Source organism: Dermacentor andersoni, chromosome 10 (genome assembly GCF_023375885.2).
Source record: "Dermacentor andersoni chromosome 10, qqDerAnde1_hic_scaffold, whole genome shotgun sequence".
NCBI lineage: Eukaryota > Metazoa > Arthropoda > Arachnida > Ixodida > Ixodidae > Dermacentor > Dermacentor andersoni.
In genome coordinates, this window is record NC_092823.1 from 81,042,840 (window position 1) to 81,068,363 (window position 25,524).

Here is a 25,524-nt window from a genome sequence, read left to right on the forward strand (position 1 = left end):
CCGCGTGAGCTGGCACCCACACGAAGCTTAAGGTACGGACACACTGGCGGCAAAACACGCGCGGCACGCCGCCGGTGGCAAGAACGCCGCGCGGCAGAGAGGCCACATCGGTTGTGCGCGCGGCGGCCGCCGCGGAGTCACGTGACAGCGCTGATCTCGCCTTGTCTCGAACTGCGCGAGCATAGACGCGATATCGCGGTTGTCGGGCGCTTTTTCCTTGCTCGGTTAGCAGATACCAGCTCCTCGTCCCTCGTCATCTACCGCGCTGATCGCGTTGACTCTTGCAATGCCAGATGCAGACGACGCTGTTCTGACGACGATGAGCGTTTTCGTCATTGTGTGTTCTCTGCTGTTCCGACGGCGGCGCGCGCAAAAGGCACGCAGACGAAGGTTTTGGGTGCACCCCTGCTGGCGCTACCGAGACGTTTAGGGGCAAGCGAATGTTTTGCTTCCCCGACTGCGCGCCCGAGATGAAGGCTTCTTCCGAGAGTGAGTAATTACAACCTTTTTAAACGCGTAGCGTGCCGTGTGTGTGACGTGATAGTGATGTTGTCTTTGATTCTTGATTATAGCTTCCTTCGGATGCCGCCGAGCTCGTTCGACACAGTGCTCCACCTAGTTCGGCCTGTGATTGAGCGGCAGGACACTCCGTTCAGGCGGTTGATATCCGCACACGATCGACTTGCCATGACAGTAAGGTAAGTCCGAAAGTGCGCGACCCGGTACTGTCCCGTCACAGTGCCTGATCAGCAGTCCCTCGCAAAATATTGTGTAAAACATACCGCATGAGCACTGTGATGCAACTCACCACCCCTCCTCCTCATTTATCCTTTGAGACGTATGTGATGAGAATACGCTTTTCAGATTTCTCGCAAACGGCGACACAATGAGAAGTTTGTCGTTCAACTTCGTGACAGGACGATCAACGGCTGGAATGATCGTAAGAGAAACTTGTTCTGCATTATGGGAAATACTTCAACCAATCTATGTAAGATTTCCACAAACAGCAGAAGAATGGAAAAGAAGCAAGTGCACTGCAGTCCGTTTTGTTACTGTGGAGAAGGTTTATAGTGTTAACAAGCATCCAGCTTGCCTTTTTTTACCTCATTTGTTATGCTACTGACTTTCCCAATGCCCCCCTGCGTACCGACTTTTCAAATGTGTTGAACTCCGGCATCTCATAACGCATAAGACAACTAAAGGCTGCCTTATGCATTACTACGCTATTGTTTTGTCACAGTCTCATATTATATTGCCTCCCGGTCACTCTTTCAGATTGCCACAGACATGCTTGTCGACTGGAACTTTCCCAACTGCATTGGATGTATTGATGGAAAGCATGTGAGCATTGAATGTCCTGCAAATTCAGTGTCACGAAACTTGAATTACAAGAAGTCATTCAGCACAATCCTCATGGCAACATGCGATGCACATTATAGGTATGGTGCATTCATGGCAAAACAAAACTTTTGTTGAACTACTCGTTAATGGTGCATTTTTCTTGTGAATCATAAAAACAGTGTATTATATTCATTGAAAGAGAGTGCTATTGTATGCACTGAAAGAAAAGAGGACAGTTCAATGGTGTAAGTGACATGACGAATTAAGGAGCATAGCGTAGACAGGTGTATGATTACAATGGTTTGCTCACGCAGGTGGACAGTAAACATATTTGGTTCTGCACAAATAGCAGCAGATGTTAAGATGGTAATCTGAGTTGTGATTGTGTATGGCATGTATATGTAGTCAAACTATAATGCAGCGCAGAAATCACTTTACGAGACTTGAACGCAGTAGTGACTTCAGGAGGAGCAAGGTGAAAGTCATGTGCTACACCAGATGCTAAATGGGCTACACTGAAACTTCTTGCTTTATTTCAGATTTGTGTATGTGGACGTTGGCCACTACGGGGGAGGAAGCGATGGAGGAGTTTTCTTAAGAACGAAGTTGATGCGCATATTGGGCGAGCGCAGATTTGGGATCCCCCCAGCAGCAACAGTTGGCTCAGCGGGACTGATACCATACTTGATTGTGGGCGACGAGGCCTTTCCATCGAAGCTTTACCTTATGCGTCCTTATCCTCGACGTGGCAAGTTGCTTCAATTACTTTTAACGCTGACATGTTCCTCTTATTGCCGAGATGAAATATCAATGTAGCTGTACTGTGTTACTGCTGCCACTGTTTTCCATAGCAGATACAGTTTCGTGCAATGCATGCATACGGTAAAAATGGTCAAACAATTTCTACAAAAAATTTACAAATGCAGTCTAGGCAGCATGCATGTACACAGCAAGTCTTACATGGAAAGGTTTAGTTTCTGCATAGAGAAAGAAATAGTGCAGAGGACTAAATTTTGTGTATGCAGCGCATTATCAGTGTATTAAAATACTTTTATTACTGATAATTTACACGTTATGTTGCATTTTGTGTGAAAGCAATAGTACGATGCAGTAATAAAATGTAATATTGACATACAAGGTTTAATTGCATGATTGCAAGCAAATGTATGAGCACTATTTAACCTGTTTTTTCTGACAGGATAATATACTGAAAATCACAAGTTGTGCAATGCCGCCAAAGGTGGCCCTATGTAGCATTTCTTTAGCACAACTTAAACATGCAAAAATGAATAAAAACCCTTATAATATCAGTTTATGTAGCATTTCAAATTGGCTGCACTGGAAAGAGGCACCCAGAGGACATTAGATGTAGGAACAGCTTTTTCTTTTCAAGTTGTATAAAGCGGGTGTGCACAGCTGCCACTTATTTCAATAATTTGAAATTAGTGCCATAGCATTTTCGATCTAAGTATGTACATGTATGCTGTAATTTTAATGCCCTGACCTTTTGTTTTTTCTAGCTCTTCATGCATACAGGGTCAGCCAGTACAGCGAGTACTTGAAGAGGGCAGTGTTTAATTACCGGCTGAGTCCTGCAAGGAGGCTCATAGAAAACAGTTTTGGTATCCTGGCTAGTAGGTAGCGAATACTGAAGAGACCTTTTCGAGCGTCTGAAAAAACAAATGAGAACATTGTAAGGGCATGTGTGGCGCTCCACAATTTTCTGATGAAAGATTCGGTGTTCTCAAGGACAACGTACAACCCTCCTGGATTTGTTGACCATGAAGACTGGGAGGGAAATGTCATAAACGGTGCATGGAGGAGCGACACTAGTGCCCTTCCTGGATGGACAGACCAGGGGTACCACTCTGCTCGGTAATTATTATTTCCATGAGGGCATGAAATCAGAAATAGTTTGCATTTCCTGCTTTATTTACAATAAAGCAACTGAAGCTCATCAATAACAAACAGCGAAACCTTCAAAACATTTTGTTTAACTTGATCATTTAACACATGACATAAAATCTTGTTCATTAGAGTTTGCGTTAAGAATTGTAACAGTGCAAAAATACATGCGTAGTGCATGTTTTCAACAAAGTCCGTGGGTACAGCTAACGACGAGGTATAAAACACGCCCATTAGAACTGTGAGCTCAGTCAGACAGGCAGAATAAGCTGAAGGAAAAGGTTGAACATTTCGGGATTTTCTTTGTTACAGGGCTGCAATGGAAGTAAGTGATAGACTGGCATCCTACTTCATGAGTGACGGCCAGGTGCCATGGCAGGAAAGTGTCGTGACCCGTGCAGGACGGCAGGTAATTTCAGATAACAGGCAACTACTTGTCAGCATGCACAAACACAATCGTGTCAAAAGAAAGCCGAAATTGCTTGCTTTCATAGAAAAATATTATCGATTGCTTGCACTTTAAATTTCATTTATTCATACTGCTCCATTTCGGCTTCATACAGCAGCTTGTGGATTTTGAATGTTACCTCGCATCTTTTTTGTGTGGTAGCATCCTCAGCTTAGCAGCTATCCAGTTTGCTGCCTCTTGACTGTAATCTGTCGGTGCAGGCATTTCATTTTTTTTAGTTCTAACAGCGTAGCTGAGCAGCTGCCCAAGACATCTTTCACCGCCTTCTTTTGGTTCTGCATATAAATATACCAGCACAATGTTTTCTTGCAATCACTGATTATCATTCAAATACTGCAGGAAATGTGAACCATGCCCGTACCGAGAGGAAGGTCCATTTGATGCTCACCTTTTGGCAGACCTGCAGGACAGGCCACATCATTACACTCAAGAAATGCACTGGAAAAGTATGTCTGCTTCCAATCAAAGAAAGTGCCCACAGCTTTCTTACCCTGGATCTGGGGCAGCGGCTCCTGCTTGTGAAGTTGACAACCTGCCTCAAAAAATGTTTGTTATGGTGTCATATTCCGACACAAGAAAGTGAACACTAACTTACCCTGAAGAGCCAGCAGCAGATGCCGCACCTTCTGATGTGCTGGGGAGCCTATAGAAAAAATAAGAATGCTGCCATTTATGCCGTGCAAAAAACATGTTGTCTGCTTGCAATGCCATGAAAAGGAGCAAGACACATCACACTCACCTAGTACCCGAAAGCTTGGTTTCACACCTTCTTGTAGTTTTTAGACTTGCAGTCATTAAATAGGACACTTAAACGTTTTTCCCAGTACATTGCAATGCAGTGTTGAGTGTGTGATTCACTTGAAACTGCACACCAGCGGCGAGTCATGACAGCAACTAAGCCAAGCTCTGTATGCACATAAAACTAATCCATTTCTATGGGAGTGCAGCATAACAGTGCATAATAGAGTGCACCCACTCTTAAACGTGAAAGGCTTGTGGAAAGGGTGTATTGAAATGCAACCTGTGATGCACCACGGCTAGGAAAACTGAAAATCGCCACCTACCTCAAATCATCTTCATCAGTAAAGTCATTGGGGCTGTCAGAGTACCTGCGTTATATGAAGACATAGGATGTTACTGCTATTTGTGGATAATGACACCACAATTCGTACAGCTTACATTTCTTGAAAAAGCGTAGCAGCCGGGCTTGATATACAGCTGCACAGGTGAATGAAATGACAATGTTGTACATAAACTGCTTCACTGCAGTAACCGTTATGGTAAGCAAACGATGAGGTGCACACCTGGCCACCAGTCTCGGACTGGAAGGGCTGTTGGATGACAGTGAAGATGGCAGAATGGAGCTGCACAAAAGCACAGATGCATAACAAGTTAAATCACTTGAAGCTTTATAAACTGAATTTACACTTATGGAAACAAGACTTAACGTACATGTCCTCTTCTGGGGGCACATTTTCTGAAGACCTGAAATGTAAAATTTGAGGTGTTTTGAGGCAATCCCTGCAGATTTCTCGCCAGGAAAAAGGTAATGTGAAAATTACGATAGCGAAGCTACCAGCGCAGCTGAAGGGAATAAATTCTTAAGAACACAGACGCTTGGGCACTCAAAGCAGGTAAAAAGATATTGAACACGAAGAAAGCGGCTTACAAAATAGTGGTAGGACAGGTCACAGTGAAGTTATCAATGCCAGGCTTGAGTTGGCGCAGATGGCGACGCACTCAAGTTGCCTTTTTTTTACGTTTCCGCATAATGTGGTGTGTTCCTCAGCATGCCATCCACGATGTCGAAAAGTGTCCACTTCGTGTGGGCCTTTCCGGCCTCTCCTCCGGCGCCACTTTTCCGGGCCCCCTCCGACGCCGACACAATTTTAAGCCAACGATCCTTCACATCCTTAAATTTAGCGGCTGCTTGCGGTCCTACAGAAATGCCACTGTTTATCACCAAGAAAGGTTGCAAAAGGAAAAGGGGAGCAATTTGTTTGAGTGCTCAAGCGGCGCTGTACGAAGCGCGCAGCCTGATGCGACATACGAACCGCTCAGGCAAACTCACCATGCCCGTAGGAAACCGAGATTCCACATCATTTGTTCAGCAGCACATCGCTAGAGCACTCTAAACAAGTGTGCTCACCCCTGCACATTCCTGCCGACGTGAACATTCAGCGGAAGCTCAGATAAAGAATGAAAACAACTCCCCAGTCAGATAGAATGTTCTGCCGATGATCCCCCCCCGGTTCATTTTGGCGTCCTTATCTTTGAACTCCGGGTGAGTTTTATCGTACAAAAAGGGGAATAAGCTAACAGTCTCCAGAAATTGTTCGATCATGTTCTCTCGGCTGAAATTCATCTTGCAACGTGGATGCACACGATCACGTGGATGCACGTAAAGCACTGGCGCTGTTTGTCGCGGCTGGCACGGAGCGCTCGGTCGTCGATCGTGGTTCCGCCGCCGCCGCTGGAAGTTATCTTCGGCAGTAGCCAGGAGGTGGCGCTTAGGAGAAAGCCCAGACGTCTCTCATTGGTTCGCTGCACGCGGCAAGCCGCTGAAAATGGCTCCTCGACCCATCCTCTGCGCGGCAGAACAAACCGCTTCCGCGGCAGGTATCGCGGCACGCGGCGAGCCGCCGGCGGCGTGTCGCTCACGTTTTGCCGCCAGTGTGTCCGTACCTTGATAGTTTTGTTGAGAGCGCAACCACAGATGATGTGTGCGGCGGGGAGACAAGCGAGTGTTTCGAGAAATTTTGGATAGCCTTTTTACAGTCACTGAGAACCGTGCGTGTGCGGGGATCCGCGATGGCTAGCGCGATCGCAGCCTCTTTGGCACGGGTGGAGGAGTGTGTGCGCACTGCAGCGGCGCTGATGAGAGCGGTGGTTGTCGTCGCTACGCAGGCCACGTATGTGTACGAGTCGGATTTCGCCGCATCCACGTACATGGCATGTTCGTCGTCGGAGTAGGTGACGTCTAAGGCTTGTGCATTCAGTTGGCGGCGCCTATCCTGGCGGGCGGGTAGCGTATTCTTGGCCATGTGTTTGATGACCGGCCGACTGCAGATTCCAGTCGGGAGGGCAGCAGTGGGGTGGATGACACCTGTAGGCTCGATGTTAAGACGGTTAAGAATCTAACAACCGTGTTTGTTACAGTAATAATCGAAAGACTACACCGTCCTTCTATTGAAATGAAGCGCTGGCGTGGGCTTCGGACCCAATGTGCTGCCGAAGCTAGAGAATGCGTTCTACGTGCGCCACGCATTTGGGTACTCACGCTTTCTTGCTGCACACTGAAGATACAAGCGGTGGAAACGCTTCGTCTGCCGCTGCCGTTAAACGAACTGGCCTAGCAGAAGCTCAGCGCCGCCGGTGAGAGGACCGTGTCCTTCAAAAATCGACTATTTGCCACAATATATTTTGAATCCAAAGCACCTAAAAAGCTGCGCTCGAAATTCGCTTTAGAGAGTGTCGCATTCGTCAGTGAATTGCTTTTTTCCCCTAAATTCGAACATAAATAAATGGACGATTAGGAATACGTAATTGTGGAGTTCTATACAAACCAAAGAAAACATTAGGCGCATAAGAAATCATTGTTAGGTATTCGTGGGAAGCGATCATTTCATTAAGCGGCAAATTAAATGTCATGAATTTGACTCTTTCCTTGCTGCGTCATGGGTGTACAGAAAAATGCGCGCGCGCATGTGCTCGCGCATGCCAGTGCTGTGCATTGTGATAATGTTAGATGGGCTCGTCTTTCTTCATTTATTCTTATTTATTTTAAATGTACGGGGTGGTTTTTTGCCTGATCCCCCGAGCCGCGGATATGCGCCATTGTATGGATATGTGCCGCAGTTTGGAAATAATAATGATCGTCAACACGCTGCGATTATGTTAAAGAGCTAGTTGACGTTGACACGATAGCTACCGCCCCGCCCCCTTCTTCGCCAGTTAGTCGCTTTGGCTCTGCGTCATAGTATGAAAATGATCATCATAATCAGCAAGCGGTGGTCATAAGATAGACCATAGAGTTAGGTATCTGTCCGATGCGGCCTCAGACAAATTCATCGCATACAGCAAGTCAGTTCTCTTTTTTTTTTTGTTCCGCCCTTTCTTTCAGTTGGTAGACAAACCTGTATCGATGTAAATATGCCACTAGTTGAGAGTATATATAGTTGATGTTGTACAGGCCATAAAAAGTAGAGAATATTTGCAATTACAGCCTTAGCCTTATGGCACTCTGGCTGATGAAATGAAGAGCCGACCTTGGGGTCCTGCCGTGTAACGCGGATAATTTTTTTAAGAGATAGGAGGAAATTATTCCAAAGCAACACGACAAGCAACACACCTTCGTATAGGAAGCCACGGGATGGCAGGTAAAGAGAGCTTCAATTTCCGAAACTGTGGCAGAACTTATGTGACGATGACGGTCGACGGTAATATTTTTAGTATTGAATCAATGTTACGACACAACCTACTACCACTGTGAAAACGAGCTATGTAAGAGGCGTGTACTACAGCGAGAATCCTCGTTCGCGCTCTGCAAAGAACCCACGGCACCATATAGCGCTACCGCCTAGAATCCTGCGTGTGTCCTCCAAGATGCATAACGGGCGAGTGTGCGCGAAGTTTTAGAACTCTTCCTTCGTTTGGATCACGCTGAATGGCATACAATGAGTCACCTCCTACGCATAAATTTCAAGGAAGTCAGTGGTACCAAAAATGACAAGGGAATAGATGAAAGATTTCGCTGATGAGTAGAGAATTTTTCAAGCTTAGTCTTGGTGGTATTATAGATATCCTGATGCCCCATTTTAGGGCATGGAGAACTTAGAGCATTTTCTGTGTCAGATATATGCTTATTTATGAAGAGATGAGACGTCTTCATGAAATATAATTATAATATGATCATCAGCGTACGGAATACAATTCCATTTAGAAAGAAAGACAGGCAAATTATTAATATATAGCAAAACATGAGGGCTCCTTGAGGCGCACTCATGAAATTGGCTGTAGAAATTAAACAATAAGAATATAAACAACTTGAACTATGCCAAATAGGCAGAAATTGTAAGTAGGAATACTGATTCTCTTGATAGAGCCGTATATGGCTTTGTAGTTTATGCTATCAAATGCCTATCATGGATAAAAAAAGATTCAGCCTGCAAGAAACCCTTGACGCACAATAGAAGTATTGCGGCTGCGATGAGCTTCCCTTGTTTGCGTGACGCCGGCCACACACTTGCGCCAGGAAATGAACAGACACAAACAAGTAAGAAAATAAACTGCGCAGCACGAGGGATCGATTGTCAGGAATGTGAACAATGTGGCATCGGCGGATCAGAAGCGCAGGTTCTGAGCCCTCCTGACCATAACTGCTTAGCCGACCGTACCCGCGCTGGGCATAGGAATTTTATTTGCACACAATGGTTTCAAGTTCCTTCGATGTCGGCGCCTACAACCGCTCGCTAAATAGAGCGAGCAAAAAGCAACCTGCAAATACATATGATTATCTAGCTGGCAAGAATATTTTCATGCTTTTAAAACCGCGTTTGCTATGCACATTCCACTTTGATAGGCACAAGAAAGATCTTCGTGTGTTCACTACATGAGATGAACGCTCAAAGCAGTTGTTATTTAAACACCCTGAGAGCAAGCGGCTATAGTCCACTACGTTTAAAATATTTTGGAGGTGTCTAAAAGCACGTCTGACATACACGGGAACAATACAGTTTGGCGCTTTATATATGCGATAGAACGGCGGATTCGTAAGTACAGCTCTCTTCCGCAACCACATTCCGTTAAACCATGCGCTACGTTCCGGGTACAGTGGTGAGATGCCTACAAAGCTACTCATCGTAAACCGATACTTTCCCATCATCAAATGTTCTCGGTGGAACACTACGAAAACAAGCGGGATCTACGAGGCATAGCAGGCGTAGACGACAGTCAGCGCTGGCACGACAGAGGCTCGCTATTCCAATCAAAGAGCCGTTAAGAAGTGCCTCTAGAAGTTAAATACGTTAAATGAGTAAAGGTTAGAGCGCAAGGCACGTAGAGTGCCAAAGAATGTGCCCTTCAAAACGACAAAATCCACAAAAACAATGAGTAAAGACCGGAGCAGTTTTGAGACAGTGGTTAATATCGCAACTAAGCAGAGAATTCCGACACCTTTAGCGGTGGCTAAGCGGTAGTGCTTTTGAGTGCCACGTAGCAGACCGGGGTTGGGTTCTCCGTCGAGCTATACTGTCGATGCGAAAGCATCACACGGGTCTTCCAACGAAATATGCCGGCGGCTTTCGCTGCCGCAGTGAAACTTCTCATTGACTAGCATGCAACATCACGAGCTCGCGCTCATGACGCTGGATCGCGGTTGCTGGTGCGCGCCTAGATGGAGCCGAGCGCCTGAAAGTTCAAACCTGGTGCCGCGCTTTTGCATAATGGGACAGTATAGCACCGCGACGCAATGTCACCCCTGCTCTCTCTCTTGGAAGCCTGGGTTATCCGCACGCTCAATGTTCTCGCAAGCTGTCGCCTGCGTTATTACTGCGCCTCGGGAAGGCCAAATGAAAACGCTACAAACTTCTCAACGCGTTCGCTGGCAAGCAAAGCGCGCATCCAGCGCGTTGCCCGCGTAGTAGGCACACTAGTAGTAGCAGGCGCAGGCGAGCCGTAGTAGGCGTAAGCGAGGGCGTCGAAGGCGGGTGACGCGCAGCTGTCGTAGTAGACGTAGTTGTAGTACTAGGTGTAGGCAAGTGCCATCTACGACACCTCTTAAAGCAGTCTAACCTTTCGCTCCCCGAACAACCCACCGTCCTATGCCCTTGTCTTTCTTGAGTGCGCAAGGATGCGTCTCAAAAACTTGAGATTAAGAACGTCAGTGAGAAACTTCAACAGTGGGCGCGCGCAAGGACAGCGCAAGTGAAGTCACGAGCCATCTCTGTTCGCCAGAGCTTTACATCCGGCACGTGGCCACGTGACCCAATATTGTGCGCTTCTGAGAGGTGTCACTCGTCAATTCACCATTCTAGTACCGTCGCCCTCGCGTGCCTTACCTCGCCCCAAGAGCCTACGCCGGGCATGATGTCTACCATCCTGTGGCTAACGGATCGGTAGAAAATTTCAGTGGTACTTTGAAAGCAATGATACCGAAAATGTGTCACGGAAGACCGCGGGACTCAAACAGATATCTACCTGCACCACTTTTTGCACAGCGTGAAGTACGGCAGACAAGCCCTGGATTCTCGCCTTTCGAAATGCTATATAATAGACCACTGAGGGGGCCTTTAGCAATGCTCCAGGAGCTTTGGAGTAACGAACCATGGCAGCGGAGCCGAAATTGAACTAACTTACCTTCTGGACATCAAGGGGTATTAAAGGCCAGTATTAGGTCAAGCTTAAGTTATAGATAAGTGATTGAGAAGTTTTAAGGTGACAATATTATTGAGAACGAGGCCTCAATAATCGAGAAACTGAGGTAAATGCAAATGCAGGACATGATTAGAGACTCCCCAGGGACATTCAACCACTTGCCTGGTGATGAAAGCACTCAGTTAAATTCTGTTACTAGTACGCAACCACTCGTTATTAAAAACATAATTTCATTGTATTAGAAGAAGAAATAGGATGCTATTTATCCAGTTCTGATTCATTTTTAGAAAAAAAACAACTAATTGACATTACCCTTCACAACGACGCGAATGGTTGAAAGATTTCCTTTTAGCTCGAGTGCGCGCCGCCCACGCTTCTTCTTCTTCATCATCATCATAGTGTTTTATGTCCACTGCAGGACGAAGGCCTCTCCCTGCGATCTCCAATTACCCCTGTCCTACGCCAACCGATTCCAACTAGCGCCCGCGAATTTCCTAATTTCATTGCTCCACCTAGTCTTCTGTTGTCCTCGATTGCATTTCCCTTCTCTTGGTACCCATTCTGTAACCCTAATGGTCCAACAGTTATCAAACCGGCGCATTACGTGACCTACCCAGCTCCATTTCTTTTTCTTTTGATGTCAATTAGAGTATCATCTATACCCGCTTGCTCTGCTACAAATCGCTTTCTTTTTGTCTCTTAACGTTATGCCTAGCAATCTTCGTTTCATCGCTCTTTCCGCCGTCCTTAACATGTTCTCAAGCTTCTTTGTGAGCAGTCTCCAAGTCTCTGCCCCAAATGTCAGCACTGGTAAAGTGCATTCATTTTACACCTTCCTTTTCAATGTTAATGGTGAGTGAGCTTCCAGTTAGGTGCTGGCAATGTCTGCCGTATGCAGTCCATCCATTTTTATTCTTCTGTGAATTTTCTTCTCATAAACAGGGTTCCCTGTGATTATTTGACCTAGGTAAACGTACTCCTTCAAAGTCTCTATAGGCCGGCTGGCGATCCTGAACTCTTATTCCTTTGCCCGGTTATTTATCATTATCTTTGTCTTCTGCATGCTAATCTTCAACATCGCTCTTGCACTCTCTCTGTTAAGGTCCTCAATCATTTGTTGTAACTCATCTGCATTGTTGCTGAATAGAATAATCTCGTCGGTAAACCAAAGTTTGCCGAGATATTCGCCGCCGATCTTTTTTTCTAAGCCTTCCCAGTTTAATAGCGTGAATAGCTCTTGCAAGCATGCAGTGAATAGCATTGAAGAGATTGTGTCTCCTTGTATAGCCCCTTTCTTTATCGGTATCTTCCTGCTTTTCTTGTGTACAATTAAGGTAGCTGTTGAACGTCTGTAGATATTTTTCAATGTATTTACGTAAGCGCTCTGTACTCCATGATTACCTAATGCCGCTATGACTGTTGGTATCTGTACTGAATCAAATGCCTTTTCGTAATCTATGAAATCGATATAGAGAGGCTTATTATACTGTGGGAATTTCTGGATAACCTTATTAATGACATGAATGTGACTCATTCTAGTGTATCCCTTGCTGAAGCCAGCCTGTTCCCTTGGTTGACTGAAGTCCAATGTTGGCCTCGCTCTATTGGAAATTATTTTGGTCAATATTTTATATAATACTGGGAGTTAGTTAATGGGCCTATAAATTTTAATTCTCCAACGTCTACATTTTTGTGGATTTATATAATGTTTGCATTCTTCCAATTTTCTGGGACCCATGCAGTCGACAGACACTTCGTATAAAGAGCCGCCAGTTTTCCAAGCATTAAGTGTGCTCCACCTTTGATTAAATTGACTGTTATTCAATCTTCTCCTGCTGCTCTTCCTCGTTTCATGTCTTGCAAGGCCCTTCTGACCTCATCACTAGTATAGGAGGAATTTTTTTATGCTGTTCAACACTGTTTCTAATTGAGGTATCCCGACTCCTCTGAGTACTGTCCAGGTCAGTATGGAGTTCTGTCGCTGCGTTTAATATCTCTAGATTGCTGATTATATTACGCTGCTTATCTTTCAGTGCGTACATCTTGGTTTGTCCTATGCCAAGTTTCTTTCTCACTGATTTGAATCTGCGTCAATTTTTTACGGCTTCTTCAGTCTTTCTCACGTTATAGTTTCGATTATAACTTATTTTCGGTTTGTTGATCAGTTTTGACAGTTCCGCGATACTATCTTATCTGTTGAGTTGGACACATTAATTTTTTGTCGTTTCCTTAATATGTCCTTTGTTACTTGGGAGAGCTTGCCTACTTGTTGCCTTGGTGCCTTGCCTCTCACTTCAATTGCTTTGCTGCCTCTGGAGCCAGCCTCATTACGGTTTCATTCATTACCTCTATGACATCATCATCAAGTCTCTGTTCTAAGGCTGCATATTTGTTTGCAATAACTAGCCTAAATTTATCTACTTTTACCCTTACTGCCTCTAAGTTGACCTGTTTTTCTTGGCCAATCTTACTCTTTCTCGGTGCAAATTGAGGCGAAACCTAGCTAAATAAACAGTAAAAAAGTGTTCCATGCCAATATGTTGAAGAGGTATGAAGAAAAGAGTATGCTGGAGGGGATGCAAGCTTCATTTATAGTGGTAGTATAAGTAACAAAAAAGACAGAGGTACCCATAAGTAACGCACACATAAGTATGGGGTGAGAAAACGTGACGACAAATTGCATTTTCCACCCGAACAAGATAATACAAACAGCAAGCCTGTTGCGATGATATGCGGATATATTTTCAGACAAGCCTGGACAAACGAAAGACATTGAATGCCGGTTTCAAATCACTACAGATAGACTCGTAAATTTCAAGCAATACCCATTAGCAATAGCCGTAAAACAGTCCATCGACAAAGAAATCCAAGACGTGGTAGACATGTTTACTATCGAAAGATTAAATTAGGCATAACACGCACCACTAGTAATTGTGAAAAAGCTGGATGGTTCATGCCTAGTGTGTGTTGATTTCACGCGATTGAATAATAACTTTGTAGAGGATGCAGAAGCCGGCCGTTAAGTAGATGTAATGCTCGCCACGGTGGCCAACAAGAAGTTTTCTCAAAATTAAATTTAGCAAAAGGATATTGGCAAATTCAAATGCAGCAGTCCTCAAGACAGACGACAATGTTTTGATGCTCAGAGATGTTTTTCCAGTTAAGGTTTAGGCCGTTTAGACTCCAGATGGCAGCCGCGTTATTGACAAATTGATGGAAAGGGTACTAGAGATATTGGCTAACGTCCAACACTACAAAGATGACATTCTAGTAGTAACTGAAAACTGGCCGGAATATTTGGCCACTATGAAAGCGTTGTTTCAGAAATGGAGGAATGTAGGACTAACAGTGAAGCCCACTAAGCTTTATATGGGCTTCCAAGCAGTTTCGATACTTGGACGTAAGCTAGGAAAGGGGCAAGTTATAACGAAGGAAGACGCTATGAATAATTTACAAGCGGCGCAGTTGTCAACTACAAAAAAAGAGGTCAAATTATTTTCGGAATTAACGAAATACCAAAGTAATTCAATCATAATTACGCAGGTCTCGTGCAGCCGCTTGTAGAACTGACAAAAAAAGGAGCAGCTAAAACTCTAAGCCGGACAGCAGCGCACGAAAACGCATTCGCTGTTCCGAAACAACGTATGTCATAACCAACTGTGCTGTTAGCACCAAACATGGAAAAGGAGTTTGTACTGCGTACACACGCATCTAGTAGTGCACTCGGAGGAGTTTCGCTACAATGGCAAGATGGAATAATGCGCCGGGTATGCTACGATGGTTAAATATTCGCTGAAGCTGAATGAAATTACTCGACTATCGAGAAAGAGAGCCTCGCAGTGGTATGGGCAGTGAAACATGCCTACATATATCTGTATATACAGTCGACATTTTCATGTACAAACGGACTACCATCCCTTAGGATATCCAGCGAAAGGTGAGTTCACAAACAGCAGGATGACGCGTTGAAGTTTAGGCCTACGAGAGTATAGCCTCCATGTAGAATATATCAAAGGCAGAGATAACGTGGGAGCGCATTGCTTGAGTAGGCTAATTTGAAGAGAGTACTTCGCTTGAACATGTTTCTAACGCGTGTCGACAGTGAAAGGTTGAATTGTTAGAAGTAAGCTGAATTTATTTATGGAGTGTTTTGAATACGCATGCTTGCATAAAATATTTGGAGTTTAGTGAAACAAAACAAATTATCGGCTCATGCGTACGGACATTTAAGTGAGCAAGAAATATGTGAAAATAGGGCGCTACAATGTCAGACACACAACATGTGCAAGGGATGTGTGAAAGCGATGTGTTCGAGGTGGTGTGGGGCTCATGGTGATGATTGCAATGATGAATATTGATGATTATGAGGACATTACTTGAAACAATGACGGAGAAGCAGTTTTTCGAGGAAAAACTCTTCGGAGAGGGGGCATTGTCCTGAGCTGAAGTACAAGTATATAGCACCAAGCAGAAAATATCGAAAAGTAGCGTAGCAAGCACGGCCGTTACTTCAAAAGAAGAGAAGACAGCACGTGCATCCGGTGGAGAAAGAAAGAAGGGTGAGAGGAAGGTAGAGGAGGAAGGCTGACGTGACCTGGCAGGAACGAAGTGCGGAGCGACGGAACATCGCTAGAGGAGAAGAAGCAGGACGGGCGCTCGAAGATTCGGTGGAAAGGCGGTGAACCGGTGGGGTCGTCACCGACGACCTGATCAGGAATGGCATAGTATAACCGTCTAAGAGGATCCTAGAAGCCACACTCATGTGCCTGTGGTCCCCGGCAGTGCCTCCACCAGAGGACAACGGACGCATCCTACGCTTAGGGGACAACCCCGCCCTCGTGTGCTGCAACGCTCAACAAACCAGTTCTACTCTATGAAGACAAATACTCAGGAGCGAGGCAAGTAGTCCACCGGCCTTGCGAAAGGACTACAATGAAGCAGTCGTGGAAGCCCCACACTAAACATGCCTTATTAGTACACTTAGCAAAAATGACAGATGGATGGGTTAGAACTCGTGAAGGTATTAGCGGGAAGTGGAGAGACCAAACGTGCAGTGTAAGGAGTTATCCGGGTTTATGTATATTTCATGTTCACTTGTGTATTGTATGGTAATGTTATAAATGTGTTTGGTTTGTCTTCTTCTGTATTCTTGTGCCGCGCGCCGGAAAATGTGACACTGAGCCACAAACCGAAGTGTGTGAGTTGAGACAATGCAAGGCTTCATGCACCTCAGCTGCTCAAGCATTCACTGTTTTTATAGCAGTTGGTCATGCACACATTTCAGCAAGGCGACCGCAAGCTCCAGGCGCGACTGCCAGCGCTGCATAGCCAAGAGTGTGAGCCATGACCGGCGGCGGACTGGCGGCAGTGACTACCAGGTTAAGACTACTTGCAGCAACAGCACTGTAACATTACCATACCGCCGGCACAAAATATTAAGGAATGGTGAACTTCGATAAGCATGCAATTAAGGGCTACGAACTATCCCTGCAAGCACAACTTTAATTTTTGAGCCACTTCACATTGCTTAACAGCCAAGTGAAACGTGCCATAATAGGCGTATACCGCGAGTTTTATTTCTCTATCAGGGAGCACAGAAACAGCAAAGGATCGCTCAGCCATTGCAAGATTCTACTACAAAAGCAATTATATAGGCACTCCAGGCGCAGTTCAGCCATTGGCGTCGGCGTCGCTGTGATGTTTCATATATTGCCCAAGTGGGAAAACAACGTGCCCGCGCTCCGTATGGTTTATGCGCGAGTGAAACCGTGTTATGGTGAGCAGAGGATGGTGGCTTGCTCTCCTGCTTAAGAAATTAAAGCGCGAAGAAAGCGCGCCGTCGTCGATTGCACGCAAAGGTTTCATTGCACGAAACTGGTTTTCCTTTGTACAGCTGTCCCGCTGTGTAGGTTTAGCCACAATGACGTTGCGCTTCCTAACACGAGGTAGTAGCTTCAATTTTTGGTAACCCACCATTGTGGCTTAGTGGCTGTGGTATTGCGCTGAAAAGCGCGAAGTAGCGGGATCAAATGCCTGCCGCGGCGGGCGCACTTTGATTTTGGCGAAGTGAAAAACGCCCGTGTCCCAAGCATTCTGGGCCCGTTTAAGATACCCTGGTGGCCAAAATTATTCAGGAGTCCCCCACTACTGCGTGCCTCATAATTAAATAGTGGTATTGGTACATAAAACCTAGAAATCAAAAACATTTCGGCCATTACGACCCCATACGATAGCGCCGATATCCAAACACGCCCGTTTACCATGCGTGCGTTTACGTTGCGAGCTTTTTAAGAGACCCCAGGTAGTAAAAATTAACTCAGAATGCCCCAATACTACGTGCGTCATAGTGATATTCATGTTCTAAAACCCCGCAATGTAGTCTAATAATTTTGTGGAGACGGTGGCGCAAGGTCATCGCACGTGGAAGATGTTAAAGACGGCCTTAGTCACTTGTCGGTCCCTTGCAAAGTAATTGCCTTGTTGGGCTATCGATTCAGCCATGTTAGGGCCGAGACGTTTGCTAAACTGGAATCAGTAAATAAATTATCAATTTTTGTAGAATGAAAGTGACATACCAGGTATTTACAATCACCATTAATGCGAACCAAGATGTACAGCGTGAGCTGCAGGGGCTTCTGCTGATCACTCTTCATGACGACCCACGACTGGCCTTTCTTCTTTAAAGCAAAATCAGCGAGATCTGCAAGGAATACTGGCGGGTTTATTGTGCGGCTGAAGAAGGATACACTATTCGGCTACTCACGCTGGAGCTGGAACCCGGGGTAACCCTGGAAGATTATGCCACGGTCGCACGCATACAAACTATCGTGTTCACGTCAAAGCTCTTTCACATTATTGCCCCCAGTGTGAAATTTCGTAGCGAGGGTGGGGGAGAGCATTGCGCGGGTGCAAGATGAAACAGGCAAACAGGCCGCAGGAATGAAACAGGCAAATTCATAGCATATGATTAACCGCTACAAAAACCTTCACTTCACATTGCTTCCAAGATGTGCACGGAATACGCATGTTTTCTTTGACTAAATTCACCTCAGAATATTTATTTATTTATTTTCTAAGGACGAAGATAGTACAACAGTTACGGCGGCCGAATGATTCCGCATTGAGAAAGACAGACAAAAGCGTCGTGTGTCGCAGTTCTTGCTCGCACTTGCGCTTGGCTGGAATTGCTCGGCTGTTTTCTGCGCGAGACCTGACATGACTGCGATTCCCGCTCATAGTAAATCTCGTAACATTCGGTTGAGGCGCGGGGTACCCGAACGCCTGGCACTGGAACTCCGGAGGCAAACTCTGCCCACCGCTACCACCACGACCACGCCAGACAACGCCGGTGAGCAACCCTCTTCGTCAATTGGACCAATCACCTGCGGTGCCGTTCGTCAACGAGACCCAGCTGTGTTCAGTGGCACCGCTCATACTGACGTCGCCGACTGGCTTTCGTCGTACGAACGGGTGAGCAACAACAAAAAATGGCACGATCCAACAAAACTAAGCAACGTTATTTTTTAAACTTGTGACTGTCGCCAAACTCTGGTCAAGCATAGTTGCAGCGTTCCTTCCCTAAAGCAGCAGCTTGAACAGCGTATTTCTTGCAGGGTCGTGCTGTAGACAAAGGTTGTGTACGGAAGAGTGGTATCTAACGGCTTGTCCTAGCGTATGTGAGCATTGCCGAATTCAATTCACTTCACTTGAGGAATAAGCAAAGAACCCAATTACTATAAGAATATCCGACAGAGAAAACAAGCACAGTTTTCTCTAAAACAGAGGCAATGACAAAGAGTTAATGAACGCATAATTGCCTTGGTATTTTTTATACTTACCTAAGGCAGCCCTATAACAAAAAAAAAAAGAATCGAAGCGACTGATGTCGTTGAAGTGGAGAATAGTGATACTGTAGAACGCGATCGTGCCAGCAGCTGGCATTGGTACCTTCGGCCCGCTGGACATTTGTGTTCTAGATTCAGCTGGTGCACGCTCTCTTTTGCGGTTCTAGCATGTCGCCTTCTCTTTCGGAGAGACGGTAATATATGAATTTTTCCTCTTCTATATGTAATGACACTGATTGGGTGCGTCTGCGTGACCTGCATTACAACTTGGAAACTTCTTATGCTTACTGGATGGCGGTGACATCGTTTTGGTTTCTTAGAGGATAGCTCGAGTCATGAAATGATGTAGAACCAATAAACATAAGCCGAAGGAATTCACCAGTAAAAAGCTAAAATGCTGTCTTAGCAGAGGATAACTGTTAAGTAGGGCTGGGTCACGCAAGAAAGAAAATATCCAGTCATTCACCGCACCACAGGACAGCGCAGCTGCCATAAACAAATACTTATCACACTTCTTTTACATCTAGAAAATAGATTGCACGCATACACCTGCGAGTGTTCAATCCAACAAACACTGCAAGAAGCAGTTAAGGCTTTCTGCGCATTGCATTAAGCCAGCTATGTCATCCCAACTTAGCGTTACGGGTGAATCTTTTTTCTTTTTTTTGAGGAGCTATTTACCCTCAGTTTACAGCTGCGGTTGTGCAAGATTGATTGACAATTCACATAGTGCGAAGAAGCACTGGATATTGTATCAAAGAAGACGGCACCTTCACTAAGGCGGATTTGAGAGATGCGTTGAATCCACAAATCCTTTTGGTTCTGTTTCGCTTTCACTGATGCATTCTGCCCTTCAAACTAAGCTAATATATGTGGATGTTTAACGCCGACCAGGTATCTAGATGCCTTACAACTTACGGAAATACCAAACCTATGGCTTTTATAATTCGAGACTGATTGAGTTTCGGAGTTGTGATATCTGGGTCGTCTTTTTCTTCAGTGTTTTAGTGTCACGTAGTAGTGACGCTAACGAACACAGTATCAAAACTATTAATGATTAAACTATGTTTAATTGGGCGAACTTGTACCCAAAAAAGGAAGTTACACTCAAAGTTCAACGATAGCGGCGAGCATATTCTGTGATCTTCGAAATATCATCAGCGGGTCAAGCGCGTCGGCTTTTATGCATGAGTCCTAGAAGGTTCCAGAGTAATCGCTGGTACCCGGGCGTCTTCCAAAAAGTACTGCACAATTCGCGTCGCGCATACATGCAATCAGATTACACAAGGTGCGGCAGCAGAGAGCCGAGACAACCATCAACATTCGAGAAAGTTCCGATACATGTTGGCGCGTCCTGCGCTGAGATATAACATTTCTTGGACGGTGGAACGCGGTCACCCAATAAAGATAAACAACTAAGTGTCTTAATATTATCGAAATATTTAGACACAAAAAGAATGATTATTATAACAGCGTTTATCCCCTGTCGCATAAGTCAAGATCTGGCGACATTTGTGCATCGCGACTATATCGTGCCTCCGCAATGCGCTATTGGGAAAACTACGCACAGGGCGCAGATATAGGGGCTATAAAAAGACAAGAAGCATGTATTTTTAGAATAACGAATATTTATTCATAGACATGAGTGCTTTGCATTTTATAATTTTATAACCCATATTAGAAGAACGTCGTGATAAGATTCGCCCTGTATTTTGCTTCTCTTTTTTTTTGTGCTTCACTAAAATATGTTGTGAACGCAATAATGAGACCGTATTGAGATGCCTTTTTCTAGTGACTCGTTTTTTTATTTACGTTGGCACAAACACCATCAGTTGCGATCTTGAGTTTTCTTGGTAGCTTGAAATGTGCCCTGGAAAGATAAAAATCTATTAGGTTTGACAAGCCCATGCATTTTCGATAGCTCATAACCTTGCTCGATGGCATATATACATCGCAAAATTCAAGAATTACATTTTTCAGGTCAAACGGCCTGACTTTCTCTTCTTTCTCTGTCTTACCAAAATACAAGCCGCAGGTGTTCTTTTTTGTGTGTGGGAAGGAATTTATTAAAACCCTATGGAGGTCTTAGGTGTACAGAGCAGATACGATTGATCCGGCTTATACTGATATCGAGTGCCTTAGTATGAATTGAAACGAAGGTGATAAACTATCAAAATATGTTTTAGTTCATGTCACAAATTTTTAGCAGCACCATTCTATTAAACATCACATAGCCTGAACGCATGAAGGCTTTCCCTAAGCGCTTCATGTCTTGCGCGTGGAATTGTGACTTCTGCTCATCTCAGTGTGTCTGTTAATTAGACTAAGTTTATCTGCGTATAAGACTCTCGAAAAGAGGCACAGTTTGTGTATGTTATCGATGCGCAGCCAAAGTAGCTGCTTTATGGTGCCGAGAAGGCAGACATGTTGGCCATGTAACCTGCGTGCTTATTGTACATCACAGCCAAGCCGTCCAAGAACAAACAATTAAGGAGCACGGCCAATAATTGTTTAGAGAAATCGAGCGCTAAGGGTGTGCGACATAGCGGGGAGGTCATTCGCGATGGATTTCGAATATTTCTTAATGACAGCCTATTCACATCGCCGTGTGCATGTTTCTCACACATTTAGCTACGACCGTGAAAAATAATATTAGTTCTTCTCACGTCGGTGTGATGTGTAAAGCAGGCGGTGGTGACAAGCTACTTCACGCATGATCGTTCAATTGCACCGAACGGGACTGGAGAAAGCACACTTTTAACTACGAACACCATAAGTGTTTAGGTTTTCATCGCTTTTTCTTCTTTCACCGCATATGTACTTGTAAAGGCTTCTTGTGTGACCGTGTGAACTCGTACTTCTTAACAGCGAAAGCCTCCTGCGCACTTTTTATATATAAACTGTGTGCAAGTGTTAAATAATCTAGAAGTTCAAAAAACAATGCATGGAGCGGAGCGATAACTAGTGAGAAAAATGGTAATGCTTATGCAGAAACTGAATATAATAGAGTAAACGCTGTCGTCCGCCGTGACACAAAAATCTTAAGGCCAGTTCAATGGGTTACTTTCTGTGAGAGCTTATCTGCATTTACTCCCATGACAAGGATATGGGGAGTAATCAATAGCCTATCTGGAAAGGTTTGCCCACACAAGTAATTCGGAGCACTTGCTTCAAAGCAAAAAAAGAAAAAAAGATTCAATCCTTGCAAAAGATTTGTCCGATATATACAAATCTGGCAGATCAGCGCGAATGTACTTTAGTAGGACGTTCTTGACTACTAGTTGATTCATACTTCAAGCTAGGTTAAAACAGCGCGAAAAAGTCACTAGCGGATTAAAATACGAGTGGTGTGATTCTCGATTTGGTCAGCAATTAAATGCTGAAAAATCTGCCATACGAGCGAAGGCGAGTCCTTCAAGACATATTTAATCGTGTCTGGAGCACGGGAGACATCCCTGAAGTGTCGAAGAGGGCATGGTTGGTGTCAGTTCTCAAGTCTGGAAATGAAGCTGCCAGCTTTGCCTCATATCAGCCAATATCGCTAACATCTTGCGTATCAGTGCCGATAGAAAGACTGATACGTACGAAGTTAACTTGGTTTCTAGAGCAAGCCTGTAGACTGCCATCGTGTATCACCAGATTTCGCCCACATTTAAGTCTCCATGACAAGGTTTTGGACATACTAAGCCACATCGTGCACCTTCGGATCCAGGCCCTTTCGACGCTCGCCATCTTTATGGACGTTGCCAAAGCATATGACTCTGTGTCGTCTCATACTGGCTTCATTAATGGACTCCAAGCCCTGGGTGCCCCTGGAAATGGTCTTGGATTCGTCTATGAATTGCTTAGAGAGCGACATGTTCAGATTAGTCTTGGAAATATAGTGAGTGAGGAGCGACGCATTTTCCTTAGCGTCCCACATGGAACTGTGCTATATGTCTTGCTTTTTAAGGTTGCCATGGACACCATTCCAGACGCACTCTAGGTAGGTTTGACGGAATTGAAAATGTCCATCTGCGAAACTGAAATCAGCTTTTGGATCTCGAAGTAACCGCCAAATCGTTTGGTCCGGACAGCCCAGGGCTCAATCTCCGTCATGGATGGTCACTTATCGACGCTTAGCCTATCATCATTAGTGAACAAATCTGCATTCATACTTTTCCCGCCAGTAAGGCGGAAATCAACTCGCGTGTTGCTGAATATTCATCATGATCATGATCATCATCAGTCTGGTTAGGCCCACTGCAGGGCAAAGGCCTCTCCTATACTTCGCCAACTACACCGGTCATGTGTTAATTGTGGCCATGTTGTGACTACAAACTTCATCTCATCCGCCCACCTAACTTTCTGCCGCACCCTGCTATGCTTCACTTCACTTGAAATCCAGTCCGTAACTCTTAATGACCATCGGTTACCTTCCCTCCTCGTTACATGTCCTGCCCATGGCCATTTCTTTTCTTGATTTCAACTAAGATGTCATTACCTCGCGTTTGTTCCCTAACCAAATCTGCTATTTTCTTATCCCTTAAAGTTAGACCCATCATTCTTATTTCCATATTTCGTAGCGTCGTGCTCAATTCAAGTAGAACTCTTTTCGTAAGCCTGCAGGTTTCTGCCCCGTAAGCGAGTACTGGTAAGACACAGCTGTTATACGCTTTTCCCTTGTGGGATAATGGCAACCTGCTGTTGATATCAGATAATGTCTGCCAAACGCACCCCGGCCCATTCTTATTCTTCTGATTATTTCAGTCTCATGATCCGGATGCGCGGTCACTACCTGCCCTAAGTAGATGTATTCGATTACCTTATCTAGTGCCTCGCTAGCTATCGTAAACTGCTGTTCTTTTCAGAGACTGTTAAACCTTATTCACTTTTTTGCAGAATATTATTTAGACCCAACCTTCTGCTTTGGATGTCCAGGTCAGTGAGCATGGATTGCAATTGGTCCCCTGAGTTACCAAAGCAAGGCAATATGATCAGCGAATTGCAAGTTACTAAGGTATTCTCCATCAACAGTTATCCCCAATTCTTCGCAATCCAGAGTTCTGAATACCTCGTGTAAACACGCTGTGAATAGCAGTGGAGATTCTATCTCCCTGTCTGACGCCTTTCTTTATTGAGATTTTGTTCCTTTCTTTATGGAGGGCTATGGTGGGTATGGAGCCGCTATAGATATCTTTCAGTATTTTACATGCGGCTTGTCTACACCGTGATTCGGTAATGCCTCCATGACTGCTGAGGTTTCAACTGAATCAAACACTTTCTCGTATCAATGAAAGCTATATATAAGGGTTGGTTATATTTCGCACATTTCTATATTACCTGCCGGATATGGTGAATATGGTCTATTGTTGAGCAGCCCTTACGAAATCCTGCCTGGTCCTTTGATTGACAGAAGTCTAACGTGTTCCTGATTCTGTTTGCGATTACTTTAGTAAATACTTTGTAGGACACGGACAGTGAACTGATCGGTCAATAATTTTTCAAGTCTTTGGCGTCCCCTCTCTTATGGATTAGGATTATGTTAGCGTTTTTCCAAGATTCCGGTACGCTCGAAGTCCTGAGGCATTGCGTATACAGGGTGGCCAGTTTCTCTAGAACAATCTGCCCACCATCCTTCAACAAATCTGCTGTTACCTGATCCGCCCCAGCTGCCTTCCCCCTTTGCATAGCTCCCAAGGTTTTCTTTACTTCTTCCTGCGTTACTTGTGGGATTTCAGTTTCCTCTAGACTATTCTCTCTTCCGTTATCTTCGTTGGTGCCACTGGTACTGTATAAATCCTTATAGAACTCCTCAGCCACTTGAGCTATCTCAGCCATATTAGTACTAATATTGCCGGCTTTGTCTTTTACCGTACACATCTTATTCTTGCCTATTCCTAATTTCTTCTTCACTGCTTTTAGGCTTCCTCGTTTCCTGAGAGCATGTCCAATTCTATCCATATTATACTTCCGTATGTTAGCCGTCTGGCGCTTGTTGATTAACTTCGAAAGTTCAGCCAGTTCTATTCTAGCTGTACGGTTAGAGGCTGTCATACATTGGCGTTTCTTGATCAGATCTTTCGTCGCCTGCGATAGCTTACTGGTATCCTGTCTGACGGAGTTACCACCGACTTCTATTGCGCACTCCTTAATGATGCCCATAAGATTGTCGTTCATTGCTTCAACACTAAGGTCCTCTTCCTGAGTTAAAGCCGAATATCTGTTCTGCAGCTGGATACGGAATTCCTCTATTTTCTCTATTACCACTAACTCATTGATCGGCTTCTTATGTACCAGTTTATTCCATTCCATCCTGAAGTCTAGGCTAATTCGAGTTCTTACCATCCTATGGTCACTGCAGCGCACCTTGACGAGAACGTCCACATTTTGTATGATGCCAGGTTTAGCACAGTGTATGAAGTCTATTTCATTTCTAGTCTCGCCATTCGGGCTCCTCCTTGTCCACTTTCGGCTATCCCGCTTGCGGAAGCAGGTGTTCATTATCCGCATATTATTTCGTTTTGGAAACTCTACTAATAACCCTCCGCTGCTATTCCTAGAACTTCTGCCATATTCGCCCACTGTCTTGTCTCCAGCCTGCTTCTTTCC

General features: G+C 44.8%; 2 long non-coding RNA genes and 1 pseudogene across 2 annotated transcripts in view; 1 reads left to right on the forward strand and 2 right to left on the reverse strand.

The window, feature by feature from the left end:
* The first annotated feature begins 286 nt into the window (after window positions 1-286).
* On the forward strand, window positions 287-3,973 carry LOC140213530 (uncharacterized; annotated as a pseudogene).
* A 6-nt stretch (window positions 3,974-3,979) lies between these two features.
* LOC129388332 (uncharacterized) lies at window positions 3,980-5,093 on the reverse strand. The gene is made up of 5 exons (XR_008615306.2): window positions 5,020-5,093; window positions 4,895-4,933; window positions 4,780-4,824; window positions 4,311-4,358; window positions 3,980-4,247 (listed from the first exon to the last, which is right to left on the reverse strand). It is a non-coding gene; the product is annotated as an uncharacterized lncRNA (long non-coding RNA).
* A 15,630-nt stretch (window positions 5,094-20,723) lies between these two features.
* Window positions 20,724-25,524, reverse strand: part of LOC129388333 (uncharacterized) — a 105,620-nt gene continuing 100,819 nt past the window's right edge. Inside the window, exon 3 of the long non-coding RNA XR_011890505.1 lies at window positions 20,724-20,803. This is a non-coding gene — a long non-coding RNA (uncharacterized lncRNA). The remainder of the gene's footprint in view (window positions 20,804-25,524) is intronic.